The sequence below is a fragment of the Microcaecilia unicolor genome, chromosome 6 (assembly GCF_901765095.1).
Source record: "Microcaecilia unicolor chromosome 6, aMicUni1.1, whole genome shotgun sequence".
Taxonomy (NCBI): domain Eukaryota; kingdom Metazoa; phylum Chordata; class Amphibia; order Gymnophiona; family Siphonopidae; genus Microcaecilia; species Microcaecilia unicolor.
In genome coordinates this window covers 203,371,772-203,397,281 of record NC_044036.1, presented here as the reverse complement: position 1 = coordinate 203,397,281, position 25,510 = coordinate 203,371,772, and positions in this window count along the sequence as shown.

Genomic DNA, 25,510 nt, shown 5'->3' with positions numbered 1-25,510 from the left:
GCTTTTATAAGTTCTTCATTGGACATAACAATATTATTTAATGGCTTTTTAATGTTTATCTGTTTGGGTCGGAGTACAGTTATTTATTTATATTAATATATTTTTATATACTAGTATTTTTAATGTAATGTTTTATTTGTGTTCATATTTTAGAATTAACCCCTGAGGTAGGCATTAATTTACGCCGAAACATGGCACATGTCAGGTCATAATAAAGCACATATCCCATTCTAGAGATCCCATTGTGCTTTTTTTCTGGACTGCCTAATTCTATAAAAAACGCTAAAAATTGCATATGTAAATTTTGGGCATGCATTCAAATTGTGTGTGCAATTTAATTGATTAATATGCCAATTAGCACCAATAATTTGCTTTTCAAAAAGCAATTATCGGCACTAATTGAAATCAATTAACATGTACTTGTATAAACTTATGTGTGTGTGATCCACGCCTAAATTTTACATGCATCCTGGAAAAGGGGACGTGGAAATGGGAGGGTCATGGGCACTGTAGGACATAGTGTTGGTGTGGATTCCAGTTACACATACAATTATAGAATAAGGGGGGTTCCATGTGTAAATTTTTTTTGGTGTAAATGGATACACCTAAATTTACACATGACCTCATGTGCTTAAGCACTGTTCTATAAATTGCACCTAACTTTAGACGAGGCTTAAAGAATTGCACTTAAGTGAGTTTTTCAGCACATTGTTTTAGCCACCATTTACAGAATTCAACCCTTTATGATTATGCATGCTTTTTGTGCTCCATCTTGGATAAAATCAAGATAGAAGTAATAAACCATAAATAAAATCAACCCATTCACCCCTAACATTTATTTTCTTTATTTTTTTATTTATATGTTGTTATGTATGAGAAAGCCAATATGCAATGTGCTTTTCATAGGTTTAAAAAACAACAACAACAACATTTCATATGCATTGTCTGGAAATTGCCCAGTCCCATTGTGGATAAAAGCCAGTATGTTTCTTCTATAACATTAAACCCTACTGCAATGGAGAAGGCATACTGAAGTGTAATCTGCCTTGGTGTAGACAGTACACTAAATCAATAAACCATAAACTATAAATCATACGTGAAGCCAGTTGGAGTAACCATCTTCTTTCAGGTCATAAAGAGCAGAGGGATGACCTCCTGCTTTCTGCTTCTGTGTCAAAGTATTTCCATCTGAGAATCTGTCCGAGACTGCTTTGAAACAGAAGTTACAAAACTGAGCCTGACACAACTGTTCATTATAAATGGTAGGCAAGCACTCACTATAATTAGAATGATCAGTTATGGAAGGAAAGAAAACATGATCACAAATTAAAAAAAGAAAATCGTAGAATGATGACAGGTCCTGCATTCTAATAAAGATGATTGGAAAAAAATAGGGGTCTATTACAAAGTACTTTGGTGTAGCGTTATGAGCAGATATATAACGAGGAAAGGGAGAAATCAAAAAGATGGATGATTGTATTGTAGTTCAATTTTAAAAGATAAAAGTCAACCCGAGGAAGGAAGGACTATTTGCTTCTGCAGTTATTTATTTCATAAACTCCTTTTAAAATGTCCTCTATAATGTAATCAAAGCAGTGTTCTGGAGAACTAAATGTTTTGTTTGTTGCTGGAGGCTTGTATTCAATAACTTGAAATCTTTCAGTATTAGAACATTAGAGCAGAAAGGATTCGCCTGTGTTTGGAAACCCAGCTGCAGTGATTAGTTAGAGCTCTTATAGCCAAGCTAGAGAAAAGAAACCAATATGCAACTGGAAATTACTTGAGGCTGTGAAGAGTTGAAGAGAGAGTTCAAAAACAAAATGTGTGCAACTTCATAGCTGATTTTGCTGCTGCAAGAAATTCCAAGACTAGTGCTGCTTTTATTTTTGAAATAGGCATTTTAATTTTTTTTTTCTAAAATCCAAATCCCTTGCTATCAAGTGATCTATAATGCCATTGTTAAATACTCCTCTGTCTCTTAGCAGAGATACTTGGAGTTCAGGAGTCTGGGTGCGCACTACTCACTTCAGGTTCCCTCCGAATCCAACCCAGGAACCACACGGTAGTCAGGAGAGTCAAGAAAATTAATTGAACTTTATTTAACAAATTAGAACTCAGCAGTGATTGTCATAAAAGTGCTCAGCACACATTTATAATGGCACACAGGCTTGGTTTTACAAAGTCACAAGAGCAGATAGTCATTCCTTCTTGGGTTCTGCACATGAGCAAAACCCCTTCATCCTGACCTGTAGCCAGATGATACCCTACAGTAAATTTCTCCGATGCAACATCACCATCATCAGAGGTTTGGATCCAGCATTAACATCTCAGCCTTTCAGGGACCTACCATGAAAGAAATCACCAGCCACGAGCAGACAGTGTCCTACCCTTGAATCCGGTTTGAAGCGAGACTCCCCAATCTCAGCCCGCAGGTTGGCTCCTCTGTTGGCTAAGGAAATTGACAGAAATTACCCTGATCCCACTCAGGGTTGGCTCAGCAGGTACCTTACTTTCTTTCCAGTGGGTCACTTGGCATGGGGTAAAAGATTCTTGAACACAGGCTACCAAGGATAAGTCTTACAGCACAGTCCTTCCTTATATAGTGATTATCAGCTCCATCCCACACTGAGATTCCATGAATCAGGGCATTTTCAAGTGTGAAATGGACTCCCATGCTGGGCTCCTCTCAAATTCAGCTGGTGGTAGTCAGCTTTTTTTCTAAATGCTGACCCCCATGGGAATAATTAGGCCCCAATATTCAATGCTAAGCCAGAACCAGCATTGAATATTAATGTCTGATTGGACTGAAGATAGTCAATGGACTTATGTGAGTCCTGTCTGATATTCAGCTAGGACTCGTATATGTATACTAATGCTACAGCTATTTTGATAGAGAAACTGTGAGGGGCAGGAGTAAGTGAGGGGTTCATTCCTAACCCACAGACCACTGGACTACCGGGAATAATAGATAGGCACGGTGCAAAGGTGTGCTGCTGGGGCTTAGGGCAGGGGCAGGGGGTGTACTGAGGCTGGTTGGTGGAAGGAGGGGGTTTTGAGTCTGATTGGGGTTCTGAGGCTGATCAGAGAGCAGGAGGTTGGTCTGAGACTGATCAGGAGTAAGAAAATGGATTGTACCTTGTTGTTGGGTTGGGTTGGGGGAGGAAAGCAGGGGTGGTGAGCTTCAGGTCACCAACGACAGCTAGTTAGATGTTCAGTGCCAGCATTCACATTGCTAACCAGGCAAATTAAGGACTGCTATATATGTGGTCCTACACGTCCATTAACTATGTGGACACTGCTACTGAATATTACCCGCACCTGCATAACTCACAGTTCCTCCTCTACTCTGCCCCCTGTAACAACCCTCTCCTATCCACTTTCCAAATGGCTTGTTAGAGCTGATATTCAGTGGCACTGCCTGATTAAGTGCCACTGAATATCAGCAGCAGGCCTGTTGAGCACAAATCAAGCGGGCAGAAGCCTCTCCTGCTTGCTTATATTGCCTTGAGTACTGAACCTAAAATGTATATTGACCGATAATGATTAAGGAGTCCTTAAGGGACCGTCATTGGCAGTGTTGAGCATGAGCATTGCTATGTGGCCTGACCTAGATCTTGTCTCAAGGTTTCTTCTTCCAGGAGCAGTATTTAGAGCCCCTGGGGGAAAGGTAGTCATAGTCAAAACAGAAACACTTAATAGCTGGATTTTGGTTCCATAATTGCAGGGATCTAGAAGGAGTTCTTGTGCATAGCCACCATCATTGGTATAGCTAGGAACGAATAAAGAATGAGATCTCATGTCACCTGATTTTAGCCTTGGATCAGATTGATCTAGAAACTTAAAGGAATAGGATGGAATTAATGAGTGAGTGAAAAAAATACATATCTATTACTGTGGTAAGAGGCTGAGTTTAGCTAACCAACAAATTATCAGAAATGACTGTACCACGCATCTTGTTCCCATCATATATCTGCTCTTGGACCCTTAGCTATATGGTACGCTGTATTATAGGAAATCTTTAGCATCATATTTATGTTAGTTGAATATTCTAATGCATGCTTATTAGGTGTATCATTAGTATTATGCTAACATTGTATTATATCTCTGGGAATTTAATTCAGTGTTGTTAAATGTATATTGTGAAAAATGATGAGGCTATTGTGAAGAGGAGACTCCCACCTCAGGATCCCAGATCCCTCTTTCACTCAGAGTGTGCTGGTTCTCAATATGCAGATTTTATGCAAATCCATCTACTACCCTTTTCTGCTCAGGGTGACCTGCTTCTCAAAAGGCAAACATAGTCAGGTCTCACCAATCAGGCTATTTTCATACACATCTTTATTCCAGCCTCTGGGGCACACTTCTTTTAGCTTAAAACACTTTCACAAGCTTAAACAGTTCTTCCAGCTTATCCATTTCATTTCTTCCTACTCAGTGCAATCTTCCATTTTAAACATTTCTTCTTGCACAGTTCACTATCCATAGATTTCTTCCCCCTGAGCCCTCTCACACAGGCATTTGGGCTCAGTACTAACTCAGTCCCTGGACACACAGTCCCTCCTTGTACCACACAGCTCTAGACACACAGTCTCTTCATCTTGGACACACAGTCCCTCTTCACTGTTCTAGACACACAGTCTTTTCAGCTGGGACACCCAGTACCTCTTCACTGTTCTAGACACACAGTCTTTTACTCAGTCCCTGCTTGAACACATAGTTCTTATTTTTGATACTCTAGGGCCTTCTTACCCCAGCCAGCTTCCTTCTTGGGAACACACAGTTCTACCACCAGTCCAAAGGGCACAGCCAGTACTTCTCATGGGGATCCCTCTGCTTCAGTTACCAGCCTTCTTCTTCAGCTGCCAGCTCTCCCTTTTTCCCTCACCACTCAGGTGGAGTATAAGTGGTTAATAGCCAAACAGGACCCAGCCCATAACCTGCTGCACCTGTTTCTATCCCCAGGACTCTCCTCGGTCCTAGCGACCTCCTTCTATACACCCCTTACTGGCTCCCTTTAGTAACTCACCCAGCCCTTCTCCCTGGACATTTTAGGGGAACAGCGCCCTCTAGGGGCCTAACCAGGGTAGGATAGCCTCTTCCTTATCACAATATATTTTTTATAATATTTCACGGTAGTTCAATTATTAGGTTTCAGTTTACTGTTTTTATGGGTTTTTTTTATTATTTTACTATTGTTATGATGTTAACAAAATTGAAAGTTTTATGTTAAACTGTACAAGCTGTGCACCACTTTGGGTGAATCACTTCATAAAGGCGGTTAATAAATCCCAATAAATAAATAAAGGAGAGGACAAGATAGTCCCATTTTACAAATGGAGTGGAGGAGTGGCCTAGTGGTTAGGGTGGTGGACTTTGGTCCTGAGGAACTAAGTTCGATTCCCTACTTCAGGCACAGGCAGCTCCTTGTGACTCTGGGCAAGTCACTTAACCCTCCATTGCCCCATGTAAGGCGCATTGAGCCTGCCATGAGTGGGAAAGCGCGGGGTACAAATGTAACAAAAAATAAATAAATAAATAAATAAAAATGGATGGAGCTGATTTGAGAAAGGGGGAACAGTAGAAAATTGATAGGACTGTGGGTGGGGTGCAGAAGGAGAACAGAATAGAAGATGGATGACTCTAGGAATGGGGATAGTAGGGGGACAGAGTAGAATATGGATGTCACTAGGGTGTTGGGGATAAGGGGAACAGAGTAGCAGATGAATGACAATAGGGGTGGAGAAAAGGGGAACAGAGTAGATGAATGGCACTAGATGTAGAAGAGAGAATAGAACAGCGCATAAGATAGATAGGGCTGGGGGAGAGGGAGAACAAAGCAGATGACTAGGACTCAGGAGGCTAGAGGAAGAGAGCATAAGATGATTGTAACTTGGTGATTGAATGGGAGAGTTTTGGGGGCAGATCAATGAATTATGGGTGGGGAAAACAGAGTCGAAATTTTGAGAGGATAGTATGTACATAATAGTTGGTAGGTATGAGTGGGCAGTGTTGATGGGTTGGGAGAATGAGTTAACATGTGAAATGGGGGGGGGGGGGGGGTAAAGAAAGGGGATGAAGACTGAGGAAAGGTTGAGATATAGTGTGGATCACCTGGAAGAATGGAGAGAGGATGAGAGGTATTGAAAAGGGATGGGGAGTACTCAGGAGGGATATGAGAGGAAGGAAACAGGTTTTTGAAGGGGTGGAGTGAAGGCAGACATGGGGTTTCAAAGATTGTAAAATAGTGGCAATAGTACATGGGGTAGAGAGTAAGAAAAGAATGGTTTGGAGGCAAGGGAAGGGATGGAGCTGTGGCTGGTGAAGAGATGAGAGGCACAGTAAGGTAGGTGAGGGCTGAGAGAGTGAGTACTGAGATTGGAAATGGGAGAGTGGGGAGTAGGGAGTAGGTAAAAGATGAGGGAGATAGGAGACTGAGGAAGGAAATAGATAGAAGGGGGAAAGGGAGTGCTGGGGAGCGGATGAAAAGAAAATGGGAAAAGCCAGTAAATAGACACATGAAAAGGAGCAGGCTAAGGACTAGATGGTGAGAGAAAGGGATAATGAGGGTAAAATTAAATCGGCAGACATAAACACATAGAAAAAAAGTGAAAAAAAGCATAAAAAGAAAGATCAGTGCCAAACAGGAGTAGAGAAAGAAAGAAAGAAGATGAGGAAAGATAAGAAATGGAAAGACAAACCTGGTAAATAATTTAGGTGAAGACTGACACAAGGAAAGTGGAAAATAGATGTGGACCAGTCAATTAGAAAAATAAAATGCCCAGACAACAAAGGGGGAGAGAAGTGGAGATAGTGAACATGGGGGGTGGGGATAGGGGGATAGAATGGTGATGCTGGATCGATACTGGGGAAGAGAAGAAAAAAAACTGGAATGGAATTGAGAAGATGCTGGCTTAGAAGAAGAGGAAAGGTAGAAGAGATGCTTCATCAGGTAGGAAGGAAAAAAGGGATATGGGAGGACAGTGGCGTTCCTAGGGGGGCTGGCACCCGGGGCGGATCGCCGATGTGCCCCGCCCCCCAGGTACAGCGCCCGCCCCCTGATGCAGCACGGACCCCCCTCGGCAAAAGGACACCCCCGCGAAGGAACCCCCCCGCCAGGTGCACACCGCTGGGGGGGGGGTGCCGCACGCGCCTGTCCTCCATTGTTGCTTCCTGTTCTGGGGCAGAGAAGAAGCATGGAACAATGGAGGACAGGCGCGCGCGGCACCCCCCCCCCCCAGTGGCGTGCACCCAGGGCGGACCACCCCCCCCCCCCCCTAGGAACGCCACTGTGGGAGGATGCTGAATGTTGAGAGTTGTAAGATGAAAGAAACTATGGGGTGACTAAAAAGACAGAGGAGAGATGCCAGACATGTGAAGGCATTAAGCTAAGAAAAGGGGGTGCTGGACATTGGATGATAGAGAGTGAGTATGGTGGTCACGGACGAATAGAGTGATAGGATGATACTGATACAGAAGGGGGAGGGAGACACAGAGGGATAGTGGTTTCAGGGGACTTAAAATCCAAACTCAAATTGAATGGGGCTATACACCGACACGTGTTACGCTTCAGCTTTTTCAAAGCAAGCCCCTTTTAGTCTCCAGACCAAGTACTTAATTCTTCACCCTTACTTGGTCTGGAGATTAAAAGGGGCTTGCCTTGAAATAGCTGAAGCAAAACACGGGTCAGTGTATAGCCCCACTTGAATCGTGTTTGGATTTAAAGTCCCCTGAAACCACTATTTAAGATAAATAAAGACATATTGCAATTTTGTGAAATTTTGAAGTGCTTTTTAAATGTTTCTATAAAAACACGGATCGATGATGAGACAGGCAGAATTTACTACTGCACCATTCTATAATAGCAATGTACCGCCTCTGATGGTCCGAAGATACCTCTCTGTATACATAGCAGCAACTGACTTTCAGTGTGAGCTCTAAGTATTATTAATTTATGTTTAAAAGACTTTATATTAAATTGCGGGCATTTACTGACTGCTCAAAAAGGGTGTGTGCCCTTTATAGAACTGCACTTAGCACCAAATACAGCACCCTAGCTTTGAGCACCAGATTTATATCTGCTAAAACCTGATTTAAATGCTGGTGCCCAAGTTGGGTGCTTTGACCCATTATCCAGTAACAACACATGCAACATTTTGAAATGCCCCTGACACACCCATATCCTTCCCATGACGCATGCCTTTTTGAAATACCTACTATGGGAGGTAGGTGCCCATTGTTATAGAATAGTGCACAACCAGATACTGTCTCTCTATGTCGAATGTTCAGCGCTGCGTGCGTCTGGTAGCGCTATATAAATGCTATTAGTAGTAGTAGTAGTGTGTGCAAATCTTAATTGGTGACAAAATGTCAATAATTGGTTGTTAGTACCCAGTTATTGATGGTTTAGGGAAAGGGAAATGGTAGCCTTTCGGAGGTTTTTGCAACTACATTCAAAGCGGTTTACATATATTCAGGTACTTATTTTTGTGCCAGGGGCAATGGAGGGTTAAGTGACTTGCCCAGAGTCACAAGGAGCTGCAGTGGGAATCAAACTCAGTTCCCCAAGATCAAAGTCCACTGCACTAACCACTAGGCCACTCCTCCACTTGTTAGCTAATTAACTTGCACACACACACACTTCAGGAGTGCACCCAAATTTGGGAACCCAAATCTGGTCATCATATACAGAATCTGGGGGAGAGTGTGCACTATTTACAGCATAGAAAAAGATACCTGAAATTTCAGGTTTTCCTATCTTTCTGAGCTAAAATAGATATGAAACAACATAGGAAATATTATTTCTATGTTTTTAGATAAAACATTACATGGTTGAGGGTGGAGGAGTCAAGATAGCATTGAGCGCACATGTACTGTGTGAGCTCTGCTGATCTGAACCTGCTGCTGGTAGACTGGATATGATGGGGAAACAGAAGGGTGAGACATGTACCTTTCCCACCAAGGATGGTGTTGGTGCTCTTCCCAGTCAGCAGACGTTGGACCAGTGTGTGAAACCCAGTTTGAAGGGAGCTTCGGTGGATGCATGCTGCAGTGGAGCACTTGTGCCGGTGACGGGAATTGAGTACTCCTTCAGCTTGGAGCTGCAAAGCAGTCCCCTGATACCTGGAAGTGAAGCTGTGACAGAAGAGTGTGCAGCTGGAATTTCTCAGATGGTGGTTTAGTTCCAGTTTTGCTTGGTGGGAAAGCTGCTCTACAAGATTTGTTTTCTGATGGAAACTCTTGTACAACTTAGTAATTTCCTTATCTCTTATTTGTCCTGTTTGTCTGTCCTAATTAGATTGTAAGCTCTGTCGAACAGGGACTGTCTCTTTATATCTACATCTAATAGAGCTACAGAAATGATAAGTAGTAATAGTAGTAGTAGTAGTGAAGGTGGTATCTCTGATGAGTCTAAAGGCTTCCTGCAAGCTCCTAGTAGTGGAAGGAGTACTGCTGTAGCTGGGGCACAGTCTATTGACACCTGATGTATCGGGTTCAGCTTGGAAGGAGATAATGGCAGCCATATGGAAAATACTTTTTGGATCATTTGAATAAGTTTACTGAAAAGTTTGATTTGTTATACTCCCAAGTGACAGAGAGTAAGGAGAGTTTGAGAAGGATTGCACAGCAAAGTTAGATTTCAAACTTTTCATCAAACCTTGATTAAAGACAAAGGAGTGGTACATAATAAACTGGAAGCTACGGAACATCAGTTGAGGTGATTGAATTTGAGGTTTGTGGGGATTCCTAAATCTCCAATGATTTCCCCTACTGATATGGTCAAGAAATATCTATGACAGATTTTGCAAATCCATTAGGAGGCTATCCAGCTTATAATCGAAAGTGATCGCCGGCCATCTTCCGACACAAATTGGGAGATAGCCGGCGATTTCTTAAAAGCGGCGAAATCGGTATAATCAAAAGCGGCATTTTTGACAGCATTGCTGCTTTCCTGTCACTTCGCCGACGAAAGTTCAAGGGGGCGTTTCGGTAGATTAGAGAAGGCAGGACATGGGCGGGCATGGGCATGGCTACGAGATGGCCAGCTATCGCCGATAATGGAAAAAAAAAGTGGCATTAAGCAGTATTTCGCCGGCTTTACTTGGTCCTTTTATTTTCACGACCAAGCCTCAAAAAGGTGCCCCAACTGACCAGATGACCACTGGAGGGAATGGGGGATGACCTCCCCATACTCCCCCAGTGGTCACCAGTCCCCTTCCAAACTAAAAAAATTAAACTAAAAACCTTTTTTGCCAGCCTGTATGCCAGCCTCAAATGCCGTACCCACCTCCATGACAGCAGAATGTGTTGTATCCTCCGACAGCCTTTCCCTGGTTTCGATGTGGCTCTCGGGTGAGTGTGACACCTTTTCTGTTAGGTGCCCTGCAGAGTCACATTAGCAATGCATTGTGGTGGGTGTAGGATACTGGGCTCTACTCCCATGGTGCTTTTCCCCCTGCTAACTGGGTCAGAGTGTGCCCTGTTTTGTTTCCTGTTGTAGGCCATGCGGTAGTGGCCATTTTTGTAAGCCAGTTTTAGTTCCCTTTCCTGTGTTACCCATGTTAGAGAATGTAGTTCTTACCTTGAATGGTGCTGAAAGAGGGCATTGTACACCATTGTGCCAGCTCTGACCTACCGCTAATCTTAGTACCAGGGGACTCTTTGCCAGTGGGGCACAACCTCTGATCTGCAGTTAACTGTGAGTAAACGTGGTTATTTCAAGAAAGGACTTTTTCAGAGAGATTAGTCTTCAGGTGTGAACTGATGTGCCAAAGTTATACAGCAGCAATAAGTCCTAGAGGCTGTATGCAGGTCCCTGGAGCAATTTTAGTGGGTGCAGTACATTTGTGGGTAGTGGGTTTGGGGGGCTCAGCTCCCAAAGTAAGGGAGCTATGCACGTGGGAGCTTTTCTGAAATCCACCGCAGTGACCCCTAGGGTGGCTGGTTGGTGTCCTGGCATGTCAGGGGGGCCAGTGCACTAAAAATGCTGGCTCCTCCCAAGGCCAAATGCCTTGAATTTGGCCGGGGTTTGAGATGGCCGACATAACTTTCCATTATCGCTGAAAAACAAACCCGGCCATCTCAAACCCGGCGAACTCCACGACATTTGGCCAGGCTAAACCATATTATCGAAAAAAAAAGATGGCTGGCCATCTTTTTCGATAATACGGTTCCGGCCAGCTGTAGCGCTGCCGCCAACATAGATCGCCGGCAATCTATTTGGCCGGCGACATTCGATTATGCCCCTCTATGCCCCCACTTTCAAGAGCATATTATATAAAAGCAGTGACTCAACCTGGGGATGTATCAGCAGATCGTTTGGAACTGACTAATGTTTTAGAAAACGCCCAGCAAGAGACCTTTACCTGACCAACTTTGATATTTATGTTAGCCCTTTAACCTGATTGGAATAGGTTTCTGAGACTTTATTTCCATTTTTATGATTCTTTGTTTATGGAACAATGCATATTTATATTTCCTGATTTCTCTAGACCCACTCAGGTGAGGCATAAGGCTTTTTTGGCCTTGCACCCGCAAGTTTTGACTTTGGGGGCTACATATTTCCTGCAATTTCCTTGAAAATGTTGTATTAAGTTGGAAAGTAAAAATTATGTGTTCTTTGTCCCTAAACAATTGAATCCCATTTGGTTTTCTGGTTTCTGTTGCCCCAACTACCTGGGTGGGGGTCTTTTACTAAGGCGTGCACACATTTTTAGCGCACGCTAAAAATAGGCATGTGCTAAATCTTAGAGATACCAATGGAGTGGAGGAGTGGCCTAGTGGTTAGGGTGGTGGACTTTGGTCCTGAGGAACTGAGTTTGATTCCCAGCACAGGCAGCTCCTTGTGACTCTGGGCAAGTCACTTAACCCTCCATTGCCGCAGTGAGCCTGCCATGAGTGGGAAAGCGCGGGGTACAAATGTAACAAAAATAAAAAAATATTGCTATGGGTGTCTCTAATGTTTAGCACATGCTAAAAATGTGAGCACGCCTTAGTAAAAGACCCCCTGAATCTGCTTCTTTTTGGATGTACCAACCTTCAAGTTTGAATATTCTCGTGTTTCCTTATTCTCTTGAGATCTCCAGCTCATAAGAGTTTACTGTTGCCTCCCTCTCTTCCCTTTTTACCTACTGGTTGATAATATTTGTAAATTTATGAATCTTTATCTTTTAATCCTTTGTTATTCATATTTTCTGCAACAATATTATCTTTTCTTTGTCAAAATACTTCTTGATTATTTTCATTGTTAAATAATAATAATAATAATAATTTCATGATTATGGTTATCTTTATTTGACATATTGCCTTTCCTGGGGTCAAAACAATGTATTATATTCTCTCGACAAGCAACATCTTGCAATGGTATATCATATACAGGAAATTCAGCAACATAGAAAAACCAAAATCAAAACCCAATTAGGCATGCTTCATAGTCCACCATAATGTGGGTAGTTCTATCCACAATTTCAAGAAAATTAGATTTTATCTAAGAAATAAATGCTGACTGCATGAGTGAATAAGTCCATTATAGCAAAAGCACACTTAACTGATGGAAGACAAAGTACTAACCAAGGGAGAAGCTCTCCTAGAAATCACCGCTAACCTGAGAGAAAAAAAAATTGTAGGTTTAGTTGGCTCATAGAAAATACATTTATATTATTACATTTCACAACACATTTGAGAAATGTTGTTTCAAATGAATGCACATCCTTAGAACATTGGGATGGATGTAGCATTTTATTGTGCAGAGAGCATTAGAAGGTAATTTTCAAAACTGTACATTTTGAAGCAACATCCACAGGTCCTTTTACACCTGGATTTTAAACTAGTTTTCATTCTCTTCTAAAAATGACCTGGAAAAAAACCCCTGCAAACAGTTGTGCTTTTTCTGTGGATAAGTTTTCATGGAATATAACACATATAGACAGTGCTTTTTTTGTAGGAAAAAAAGGTACCGGTACTCATTATGTGCGGGGCCACCACCTATGGCTCTGCCCCTATGATAGCCACACCCATGTTACCCACACCCCTTATACCAACCATGGCGCATATAAACAGGCATCATTGAAAATATTATGCCAGTATAGGAGAAAAAAGCATGTGCATCTCCTTCCTGTCTTCCCTCTCCTCCATCCATGTCCAGCATTTCTCCTGCCCTCCCTCCATCCATCCATCCATCCATGTCCACGAACTCTCCTCTCTCCCCTGCCCTCCCCTCCCATCCATGTCCAGCAATTCTCCTCTCTCCCCTCCCCTCCATCTATGTGCATCTCCTTCCTGTCTTCCCTCTCCTCCATCTATCTCCAACATTTCTGCTGCCCTCCTTTCCCCTCCATCCATCCATATCCAGCAACTCTCCCCTCTCCCCTGCCCTCCCCTCCCATCCATGTCCAGCGATTCTCCTCTCTCCCCTCCCCTCCATCCATGTGCATCTCCTTCCTGCCTTCCCTCTCCTCCATCTATGTCCAATATTTCTCCTGCCCTCTCCTCCCCTCCATCCATCCATATCCAGCAACTCTCTTCTCTCCCATGCCCTCCCCTCCCATCCCATCCAGTCTAGGATTCTCCTCTGCCCTCCCCTCCCATCCATGTTCAGTGATTCTCCTTTGTCCCTATCCTTTCCTCCCATCCATGTCCATCAATTCTCCTCTCTCCCCTGCCCTCCCCTCCATGTCCAGCAATTCTCCTTTGCCCCTATCCTCCCCCTCCTTTCCATGTCCAGTGACTCGCCCCAGCCTCCACCTGCCCGCCCTCAGCTCACCAACTTTCTGTTCTGCCCCATGCAAATTTAATATTTACTGAAGTCGCATCGCGAACCGGCGGTAGTGAAAACAGCAAGCAGGCAGGCTCGCCTCCTCGTTGCTTCCCTGCACTCTCAGCACAGCGTCCCACCTTCGTCGCTTCCCTGCCATCTCAGTGCCCCACCCTTGCAGATAGAATATTACATCAGAGGAGCAGAGGAAGGCAGGATGCTGAGAGGGCAGGGAAGTGACGAAGGTGGGACACTGTGCTGAGAGGGCAGGGAAGCGACGAGGAGGGGAGCCTGCCTGCTTGCTGTTTTCACTACCGCCGGTTCGTGCTGCGACTTCGGTAAATATTAGATTTGCAGGGGGCAGAACGGAAAGTTGGTGTGCTGAGGGCCGGCGGGTGAGCTGGCCCTCAGAAAAAAGGTGCCGGTACACAGTACCGGTGTGTACCGGCACAAAAAAAGCACTTCATATAGACCCCTTTTTACTTTAGGGGGCATGTCATAAGCAGTGAATGGCCATGGAAGTGTTATCCAGCTAGTGCATGTTAACTGGATAATACAGAGTTAACGTGGAAGCCCTTAGCGCCTCCTCTTTCTGGGAAGCACTAACCAAGATGGATGACTCCCTTCAGGTGCAGTTTTCAAATATTTCTCACAAAATGGATGATTTTGCTATACAGAGTATTGGTTGTTCTTTGGTGTAAGAACAACAAGATGCCAGATTGGACAGTTTGGAGACTCAGTTCTGTGAATTTAGTGCGGCTCATTCTAAAGAAAGGTTGTGTTTACAGAGAGGAATGGAATATCTAGAAAGATAAAGTAGGAAAAACAAGTAAATCACCTCTTGTGTCACCAATCAAGAGGTTCAATATTATTTAGGTATTTCTATTCTGCTTTTAAACCAAATGGTATAACACAGATTACAATTTAAGAGACCTATTAGAAGGAATTTACAAAAATAGAGGGACATAATCGAATGCGATAGCCAAATAGATGGCTGGCCATCTATTTGGACGGCGACACAAAGAGCAGTCCCGAACCGTATTATTGAAAAAGATGGCTGGCCATGTTTCGATAATACGGTTCGGGCCGGCTAAATGTCAGAGATGGTCGGGTTTGAGATGGCCAGCATCGGTTTTCGCCGATAATGGAAACTAATGCCGGCCATCTCAAACCCGGCCAAATCCAAGACATTTGGTCGTGGGAGGGGCCAGCATTTGTAGTGCACTGGTCCCCCTGACATGCCAGGACACCAACTGGGCACCCTAGGGGGCAATGTAGTGGACTTCAAAAATAGCTTCCAGGTGTATAGCTCCCTTACCTGAAGCTTGGTCCTGAAAAAAAGGGACCAAGTGAAGCCGGTGAAATGCTCATCAAGGCCGGCTTTCTTTTTTCCATTATAGGGCGAAGCCAGCCATCTCGTACTACGCCCCCGTCCCGCCCCCGCTACCCTACCGACACGCCCCCTTGAAGTTTGGCCGGCTCCATGACAGAAAGCAGTTGGTGCCGGCCAAAATCGGCTTTCGATTATACCAATTTGGCCGGGTTCAGGAGATCGCCGGCCATCTCTCGATTTGTGTTGGAAGATGGTTGGTGATCTCGTTCGAAAATAAGCTGGATAGTCTCAGATAGAACAACAAACTGTAATAAAAACAATAAGATCCTAACATCTGTTAATGGTAAGTTGTTAATTTAAGAAAAGATTGGGTATGTTTACTAAGGCGCGCTATAGGCACATTAGCATTTTTAATGCGCATTTGATGTGCGTTAAACACTAATGCACCCATAGGAATGTATTGGCATGTTAGCATTTGATATGCCTTAGCTTTAAAGGTGTGTTAAAAATGCTAACACGCCTTAGAGAACATACCCCAATATGTTTTAATAACCTTGTGGAGAGAAAAATAGGGTGTGATTGTTTGCATTTCAACTGAAATGTTATTCGAAATCCTAGCTGAACCTATCTGAAGACAACTTACCTCCTACTGTGAGAGCAGTATATTTATCTGTCTCAACTGCTGATCTTGGAGGAGCAATGGGTAGACAGGAGTTTGAACAAGGGGAACTCCTGAATTTAACAGAGTTCCTAGAAATATTGTTGGACCAATAATTTCTAGGACCACCCTCCTAGCTACTTTTGCATTAGAGTCAGACCGTAACACTGTCTTAAAACTTTGCTTTCATTATGGGGCTTATTTTTGAAAAAGAAAAATATCCAACAAGTGGCACATGGACATTTTTCTTGCAAAAACATCCAAATCGCTATTTTTGAAACACATTTTAAGACACGTTTCTATGCCATTCATCTGCAGTGCATCCAAATCACAAGGGGGTGTTTCAGGGGAATTTTGGGGGGCGGGATTTGGGCTTTCCCACAACTTGGATGTTTTTCTGCCATAAAGGAATAAAGTAAAAATGTCAGGGCTAAAATTTGGATGATTTTGTCTGGACCTGTTTTAATCACGACTATTGTCATAATGGTGCTCTAAATGATGAGGTGACCACTAGAGGGATTAAGGCATAACCCCCCCCCCTTTTTCCCCAGTAGTCACTGACCCCCTCCCACCCCCAAAGGATGTAAAAGAAACAGCACATACCGGCCTCTATGACAGTGTCAGATGTTACAACCAATCCTATTAGAGCAGTAAGCAGGTCCCTAGAGTAGCCTATTTATCAGTACAGTGGACTGTAGAGAAGGGGACCCAGGCCCATATCCCACTCTGTTAAACTTGTTGTGGAAAGTGTGGACCCCCCAAAAACCACTCAAAAACTACTGTATCCACATATAAGTGACACCTGCAGACGTAAGGGCTATTGTAGTGGTGTACAGTTGGGTATAGTTGGTTTCTGGTGGGTTTTGGAGGGCTCCCTATACAATATAAGGGGGTAAAAGTGAGATGTGTACCTGGGACCTTTTATGTGAAGTCCAGTCCAGTGCCCCCTAGGGTGAATCACTGCTCTACTGGGATGTGTGTGGCCAGTCTACTAAGAATGCTGGCCCTCCATAAGTCCCAAAAGTTTGTTTTTGTGCGTTTACCCTTGGACTTTTTTTTTTCTGAAAATGATCACAAAAAATAAAATGCACTGAGCACAAAGGCCCTATTAACTAAGCCATGCTATAGGCGAACTATCGTTTTTTAGCGTGTGCTAAAAATTTACACATTCTAATGTTACAGACACCCATAGGAATATATGAGTGTCTCTATTTATTTATTTATAGTACATTTCTACCCCACATTTTCCCATGCCTTAGTAAACAGGACCCATAATGTCTAAAAACATCTAGGAAATGGCCATTTTCTAAACAAAAAGACATTTTTCAGGTTTGAAAATGGCCCGGTTCGCCACTTGAATTTTTGGACACTTTCTACAAATCGTCCAATGTTGGATTTAGACGTCATATCGAAAATGCCCCTTTATATGTCACAACAGTTTTTTGAATCTTCTAGGATGACCTAGGCTAGATGCAAGGAATTCCTAGGCTTGAAACCAAGGATGCTTGCTCGGGTGGTGAGGTGGGACATTTCTACTAAAATTAGTTTTTTTTCTCCAGAGTTATAAGACAGCTTGACTGAATAATTTTGAAAATCCAAGATATTTTTTTTCACCAATATATTTTCAACAGCAGATATGGGGAAATGTTTCAAAGGTTTTGCCAGAACTAATAAACTTTCCATAGGGGAATATGCTGGTAGATATATGCTAAATTCTTCTTCTTCTCCTTTGTACTAGACTTCTACAAATCTAAATTTTGTAACCGCCTTTTTAGCAATATGTAAGCCACATTGAACCTGCCATACGGTGGGGTTAGGGTGATGGACTTTGGTCCTGAGGAACTGAGTTCAATTCCCACTTCAGGCACAGGCAGCTCCTTGTGACTCTGGGCAAGTCACTTAAGCCTCCATTGCCCCATGTAAGCCGCATTGAGCCTGCCATGATGAGAAAGCGTGGGGTACAAATGTAACAACAAAAAAACAATTGAATTAACATACCTAGAAAAATTAATAAAATCTAGGGGGGGAACAGCTGAAAAAAAGATAAAGGAAAATGGGACATTTACCCCCCTGAATGACTAGTGGAGCCAAGGGGTATTAGTCAGGCATTCAGACACAGTGAGAGATTTGCAAAACATTGTGTTGATAAAGTACAGTCTTTAAAACAAACATTAGAATCTAATTAAGTACAAGTATGAGCAATCACTGACCCTAATGATTCAGCTGCCCCTGTTGATAGACAATTATACAACTCATAAGCATAATTCCTGGGAGCTCCTTGTTGGAAAGAATTCAGACCTCATAACAGTGATGTGCTTTCATTTTGAAACAAAATGAATAAAACAAAACAATAAATAAGGGAAACTGAAGGGAAACTGCTAGTGAGATGATGTTTCCATTTTGTTTCACGCCCTATGGGGCTGGCAGGGCTTTATTTTTGAATCAGTCAAGTAGAGGAGGTAGAAAGAGCAGGGATAATCACTGGCAGGCAGTATTTCAAACAGCCTATTCTGATTTGCCTTAAAGCGAACAAACAAAAACCTAATCGTGAAATGGAGTGAAATAGTTTATAAGCTGGAACAGACACAATTTTGAGTCACTTGCATGTGGAAAATCATTACACACAGGCTAAAATGCCTTCAATATTCAGTTGGTGATGATCAACATTAATTTAGCCAAATTAGCCCAGATATTCAATGCTGGACCTTGCCAAGGCAGGGGCATTGAAATATCCAGTTCATTGGTGAATAAGAAGTTATGAAGGTACCACACAATATTCTGTGTTGGTACCCACATACCTAACTAAGGGGCCCTTTTACTAAGCTGTGTTAGGTACTAACATGTGCCTAATCCATCTAGAAATTGAGTACCACAGGATGCACACAGACAGCTGCAGTAACTGTGAAATATGTATGTACTAAAAATAGTTCAAAACTTTTTTGAGGGGGTATGTCATGGGCGGAGAGCAGATGTTCCTGCGCTAACTAGTTAGCACATCTATATTGTCCAGGATGACCAAAGCTTATTCTCCAAAATAAATGATAGAATAACCCAACACGGGCTGTGCTTCAACAAGCACAGTCTTTGTCAGAGGTATAAAAACAAATAAACATAAAAAATGAATAAATAAATACAATTGTAATAAAAACCAAACATATATATAACACACTCTTGAATAAACAGAGTAAGTAACTGTGAAATAAAATGGCATATACTTCTCAAAACAGCAAGCAATGTGTTGTTATATCCATGTCATTACAACACCATGCTTCTATAAAATAGATAATAAGTGTATTGTAAGAGGTTGAAGTAGGGAACAATTGCAAGGGTTGCTATATCCCATATGCTAAGTAAGGACTATAAACCCCTAAGTACGATTAATACTGACAAAAAAAACCCAGCATGTATTATAGCTGCGGATCAAGTATTTATTTTGGAGAATAAACTTTGGTCATCCTGGACATTTTGATTGGCTTTCTCCACTTCTTTGGTTTGAGTTGTGTGACTGTGGATTTCATCAGTGCTCTCTGGTGTTCATCACATCTACATTACCACACTCTGTTTAGCAAAAGAATACTGCCTCAACCCTTACCATCTACAAAATTGGTGGCAGTAAGTGCCCGCAAGGGAATTTTTAAAAATGGCCATGTGCGAATGGCAGCATAACTACATGGCCCTTAATGAAAAAAAAATAGAAAATTGGACATTTTATGACAGTAGGTAAAATGGCCTTAGTGTGTGGAAAAGACCTGTGTAAGGATGTGCTAAAGCCACTTCTTGCAGCAGCTTAGCAAAAGGACCCCTAAGCAAAGATAGTACTGCATTTTTTTTCAATCCTATCTGACTTTTTAAATATGCATGTGCCAACGATGAATATCATCAGTGCCTGCATATCTTCCAGCTCTACCTTGACTTCATCCCTGGACAACCCTGGTATTGCCTGGATTGTGCAGCTCAGTTACAGCCAATGTTCAGCAGCATTACATGGTTAAGTATTGCTGCATATTTGTGGATAGCTCACTGCATTTTGACCCCATTCTTTCTTTGTTTTTACTGAAAGAGAGTCTATACTTGGGAATTTTAGAAGAAAAAGGTGTGCTTATTGCTTGAAGTTGCTTGTTGTCAGGAGTGGATTTCAGAACAGGTAGAGCTGGAAGGTTGACTAGGAAGAGCCAGTTCTAAGAAAGCAGTTGTCCTGCTACAGAAAGTCCAACCTGGCACTATCCCCCGGATTCTATATATCACGCCTAGCATTCTGCGCCAAAATCCAAGTATATTTTATAACAATACATGCAACTTAATTGGCTTAACAAGCCAATCAACATTGTTAACAGTACTTAATAAGCAATAATGAGCACTAATTGGCAATAATTGGAATTTACACACATAATTTGCTAAGCGTATTCTATAGTGCACGGTTTCTAAATTCTAATACGTGCAGGCAAAAAGAGGTATGGTTATAGGTAGGGAAATGGGCATTTTGTGGGCATCCCAAAATTTACACACATTGTTATAGAATATGTCCTAATGCACCTAAATCTATATACCAGGATTTCATTGGTGTAATTGGAGGTGTGTAGTTTTAGGTGCTAGGATATCAATTAAGCATATTCTGTATACCTCACCTAAATATAGGCGTCCCTTATAGAATATGCTTAGGTGGAAATGTTTTCCACTTGGATTTTCTAGGTGCCATATATAGAATTTCCCCCTGTATGTGGTTATCCTGTGCTGTCCCATTAGCATTTTGTAAGTTCTACATAAATATAATCATCGCCATACTGGGATAAACTGAAGGTTCACCAAGCCTAGCATTCCATTCCAATCCAGGTCACAAGTGCCTAGAAAAATCCAAAAAAAAAGTAAAACAGATTTTATTCTGCTTATCCCAGGAACAAGCAGTGGATTTTCCCAAGTTTATGGACTTTTTATTTAGGAACTTATCTAAACCTTTTTGAAATCCTGCTTAGCTAACTGCTTTTACCACATTCTCTGGCGACACATTTCAGAGTTCAAATATCCGTTGAGTGAAGAAATATTTTCTCTGGTGTCAGGTGATCATAATATGAGCTAACATCTGGAATGAAATCACAAAGGAAACCTAATGAGGCAGCATCTAATTTTCAAAAATGTGACTATGATAAAATGAGGAAAATGGTTAAAAAGATGCCAAAAGGATAAGCTGCAAAGGTTAGGAGTTTAAATCAAGCATGGATGTTGTTTAAAAATACCATCTTGAAAGCCCAGACCAGATGCATGCCATGTATTAACAAAGGTAGAAAGAAGAGCAATGACAGACAGCATGGTTAAAAAGTGAAATGAAAGAGGTTATTAGAGCTAAAAGAACAACCTCCAAAAATGGAAAAAAAGACCTGAATGAAGAAAATAAGAAGCATTTAGATGCAAAGCATTGATAAAGAAGGTTAAAAGAGAATATGAAGAGAAACTTGCCACAGAGGCGAAAACTCACAGTAACAACTTTTTCTGGTACATCTGAAGCAGAAAGCCTGTGAGGGAATCCATGGGACCGTTAGATCATGAAGGAGAAAAAGGTGGACTCAGCGAGGGCAGGGCCATAGCAGAAAGACAGAATTATTTGCTTGGTCTTTAGGGAAGAAGATGTAAGAGATCTGCCTGTACTAGAAATGGTTTTAAAGGGTGATGATGTGGAGGAACTGAAAGAAATCTTGATGAACCTCGAAGACATACTGAGCCAAATCAACAAATTAAAGAGTAGTAAATCACCAGGATTGGTGCAATGCATCCTAGAGTACTGAAAGAACTCAAACATGAAATTGCTGATCTGCTGTTAGTGATCTGTAACATGTAACTAAAATTGTCTGTAGTACCTAAAGATTGGAGGGTGCCAATGTAACGCCAATTTTTAAAAAACGTTCCAGGGGTGATTCGGAAAATTATAGACCAGTAAGCCTGACATCAGTGCTGGGCAAAATAGTAGAAACCATTATAAAGAATAAAATTACTGAACATATAGACAAACATAGTTTAATGGGACAGAGTCAGCATGGGTTCAGCCAAGGGAAGTCTTACCTCACCAATTTGCTACATTTCTTTGAAGGGGTGAATAAACATGCTGATAAAGGTGAGCCGGTTGATGTAGTATATCTAGATTTTCAGAAACCTTTTGCCAAAGTTCCTTATGAGGGACTCCTGAGAAAATTAAAGAGTCATGGGATAGGAGGCAAGGTTCTATTATGCATTAGGAACTGGTTATTGGACATAAAACAGAAGATAAGATTAAATGGCCATTTTTCTCAGTGAAGGATGTACATTGGGAAGAATAATCCAAATCATTGTTACCCTGATGCTTCGGTCTATTTGGTGGTGGGGGGGGGGGGGGGGGGGGGGGGGAGTCAGCACCTAAGAAAAAAATCTAGTTTTCATTGTAGACAATACAATGAAATCGTCTGCCCGATGTGTGACAGCGGCCAAAAAAGTAACCAGAATGATAGGAATTATTGGTAAAGGGATGGTAAATAAAATCAGGAATACTAAAATGGCTCTGTATCGCTCTATGGTGCATCCTTACCTTGAGTATTGCATTCAGTTCTAGTAACCATATCTCAAAAAAGACAGCAGAAATAGGAAAGGTTCAAAGAAGAGTGGCCAAAATGATAAAGGGGAAGGAACTCATCTCATATGAGGAAAGGCTAATGAGGTTAGAACTCTTCAGCTGGGTAAAGAGATGACCGAGGAGTAAACTGATTTGAGGTCTACAAAATCCTGAGTGGTGTAGAACAGGTAAAAGTGAATTGATTTTTCACTCTTTCAAAAAGTACAAATATTAGGGGACACTCAATAAAGTTACATGGAAACACTTTTAAAACAAATAGGAAGAACTATTTTTTTACTCAATAATAGTTAAGCTCTGGAACTCATTGCTGGAGGATGTGGTATCAGCAGTTAGCACATCTGGGTTTAAAAAAGGTTTGGACAATTTCCTGGAGGAAAAGCCTGTAGTCTGCTATTGAGATAGACATGGGAACACCACTGCTTATCCTGGGATTGGTAGCATGGAATGTTACTATTATTTTGGTTTCTACCAGGTACTTATGACCTGGATTGGTCACTTTTGGAAACAGGATACTGGGCTAGATGGACCATTGGTCTGACCCGGTATGGCTACTCTAGTTCTTAAATTTACTACTTAGTAGCTTCATTGTGTGCCCCATAGTCTTTGTATGACTGATTCAGCTCATTAAAGGACCCTCCTTCCCCCCTAGTCAGCTGAAATATGACCCGGGTATACATGTATAGTATCACATACCATGTAAAATGAGTTTATCTTGTTGAGCAGACTGCATGGACCATTCAGATCTTTATCTGCCGCCATTTACTATGTTACTATATATAATTTCAGAGGGTAACACCCCTCCCCTGTCAGTCATAATTTTGCAGAGAGCACCCAGTTGTCCCAATGCCTAGAGGTAACCAGATGGTTAAATCCACCACTGCTCTTGCTTGATTTATACATTCTTAGTTTCTTCTCTTTGTGTTGTAGCACACAATATTTACACTGTGTGTCATCTCACTGTTAGAGTAACAGCAGTACTGAGCACTTCCTATGGTTTCAACAGTTATTCTGGAGGTAAATGGTCCCATTTTCCTTTATTTTTATTATTTTGGCTTCTTTTTTGGATTTTATTAATTTTTATAGGTATTTTCATTTGATAGTAACTGTTTGTTTTAATGCACTGTGAAACTGTGTTTACAATGGAGCAGCGCTGCAGCAGACAGCAAGAGCTAGTCTTCAATCTGTGGGCAACAAGTAAGCAGTATGTTTCTGAAGATAGCTTATTGCTGGCAGTGGTGTATGTGTGTGTTCACTGTGTGTATTTGTATTGTCATACTGTGACAGTCTGCAGCACAGTCTGTGAACAATCACTGTCAGCAATTTGCTTCCTGACAATAGTGTGTGTGTGTGTGTGTGCATGTGTTCACTTACTATACCATATTTGTATGCACATTCAGAAATGATAAATACCTCTACCCAGCTATGATATTTTTCTTTACAAAGTTCGTCATGCCAGTAGCATTAAGGGCAGCAGATGAGGGAAAGGTACACAAAAAAAGCCTGCTGAAATGAATGTCCTGGAGGGACTGGGAGAATGACAGTGATGGTGATAGCCAAAATATTAGCAGCAGACCCCTAGACAACATCAAGCATGATTGTTTAGGGCAGGGGTCCTCAAATCCAGTCCTTGAGGTCCTCAACCCAGCCTGGTTTAAAGGATTTCCACAATGAATATGTATGAGGTCTAATTGCATTCACTGTTTCCATTGTATGCAAAAAGGTTTCATGTATATTCATTGTGGAAATCCTGAAAACCAGGCTGGGTTGAGGACCTTTAGGACTAGATTAGAGGACCCCTGGTTTAGGGGAATGAAGACCAACAAAAAAAGTTCATTTATTGTACTTTTGTCCTATTTCAGGTTTTCTTCACATCACTGTGTTTTATTTCAGTTTTGTTTAGCATGTTCCATCCTATTTGATAATAGCATATACTAATCACAGAATAGTGCACATTATTACCGATAGTTAGAAAGCACTGCTGGTATCATGCAGTAGACGTGGAGGGGCATAATTGAACGAAAACGTCTATCTCCATGGGTGTTTATCTCCGAGAACGGGTCCGTGAAGGGGCGGACCGAACCGTATTTTCGAAAAAAATAGACGTCCATGTTTTATTCGACAATTTGTGAGCTGGGCGTTTTTGTTTTTCAGTGATAATGGAAAATGAAAGCGCCGAGCTCAAAAACGAATAAATCCAAGGCATTTGTTCGTGGGAGGGGCCAGGATTCGTAGTGCACTGGTCCCCCTCACATGCCAGGACACCAACCGGGCACCCTAGGGGGCACTTTTACAAAAACAAAAAAAAAGGTAAAAGTGCTCCCAGGTGCATAGCACCCTTCCCTTGTGTGTTGAGCCCCCCCAAATCCCCCTCAAAACCCACTGCCCACAAGTCTACACCATTACTATAGCCCTAAGGGGTGAAGGGGGGGCACCCACATGTGGGTACAGTGGGTTTGGGGGGGGTTGGACGACTAAGCATTAAGCAGCACAATTGTAACAGGTAGGGGGGGATGGGCCTGGGTCCACCTGCCTGAAGTCCACTGCACCCCCTAACAACTGCTCCAGGGACCAGCATACTGCTGCCAGGGAGGTGGGTATGACATTTGAGGGTGAAAATAAAAAGTTGTGAAACATCATTTTTTGTGGTGGGGAGGGGGTTAGTGACCACTGGGGGAGTCAGGGGAGGTCATCCCCGATTCCCTCTGGGGGTAATCTGGTCATTTAGGGCACTTTTTGGGGCCTTATTCGTGGAAAAAACAGGGTCCAGGAAAAGTGCCCTAAATTCTAGCTACAAACGCATACTTTTTTTCCATTATCAGCGAAAGGTGTCCATCTCTCCTCGGCCAATAACCACGCCCCAGTTCCACCTTCGCCATGCCTCCGACACGCCCCCGTCAACTTTGTACGCTTCCGCGATGGAGTGCAGTTGAAAACGTCCAAAATCGGCTTTCCATTATACCGATTTATTCGTTTTTTTGTGAGATAAACGTCTATCTCCCGATTTGGGTCGAAATCTAGGCGTTTTTCTCTTTCAATTATAAGGTAGTAAGGCATCCTTAGGGTAGGGTGACAAAGAGGGGCATAATTGAAAGGGACGTCCAAGTTTTGATGAGGACATCCTCGCAAAACGTCCCAATGCACGGGCAGGGAAACCCGTATTATCGAAACAAGATG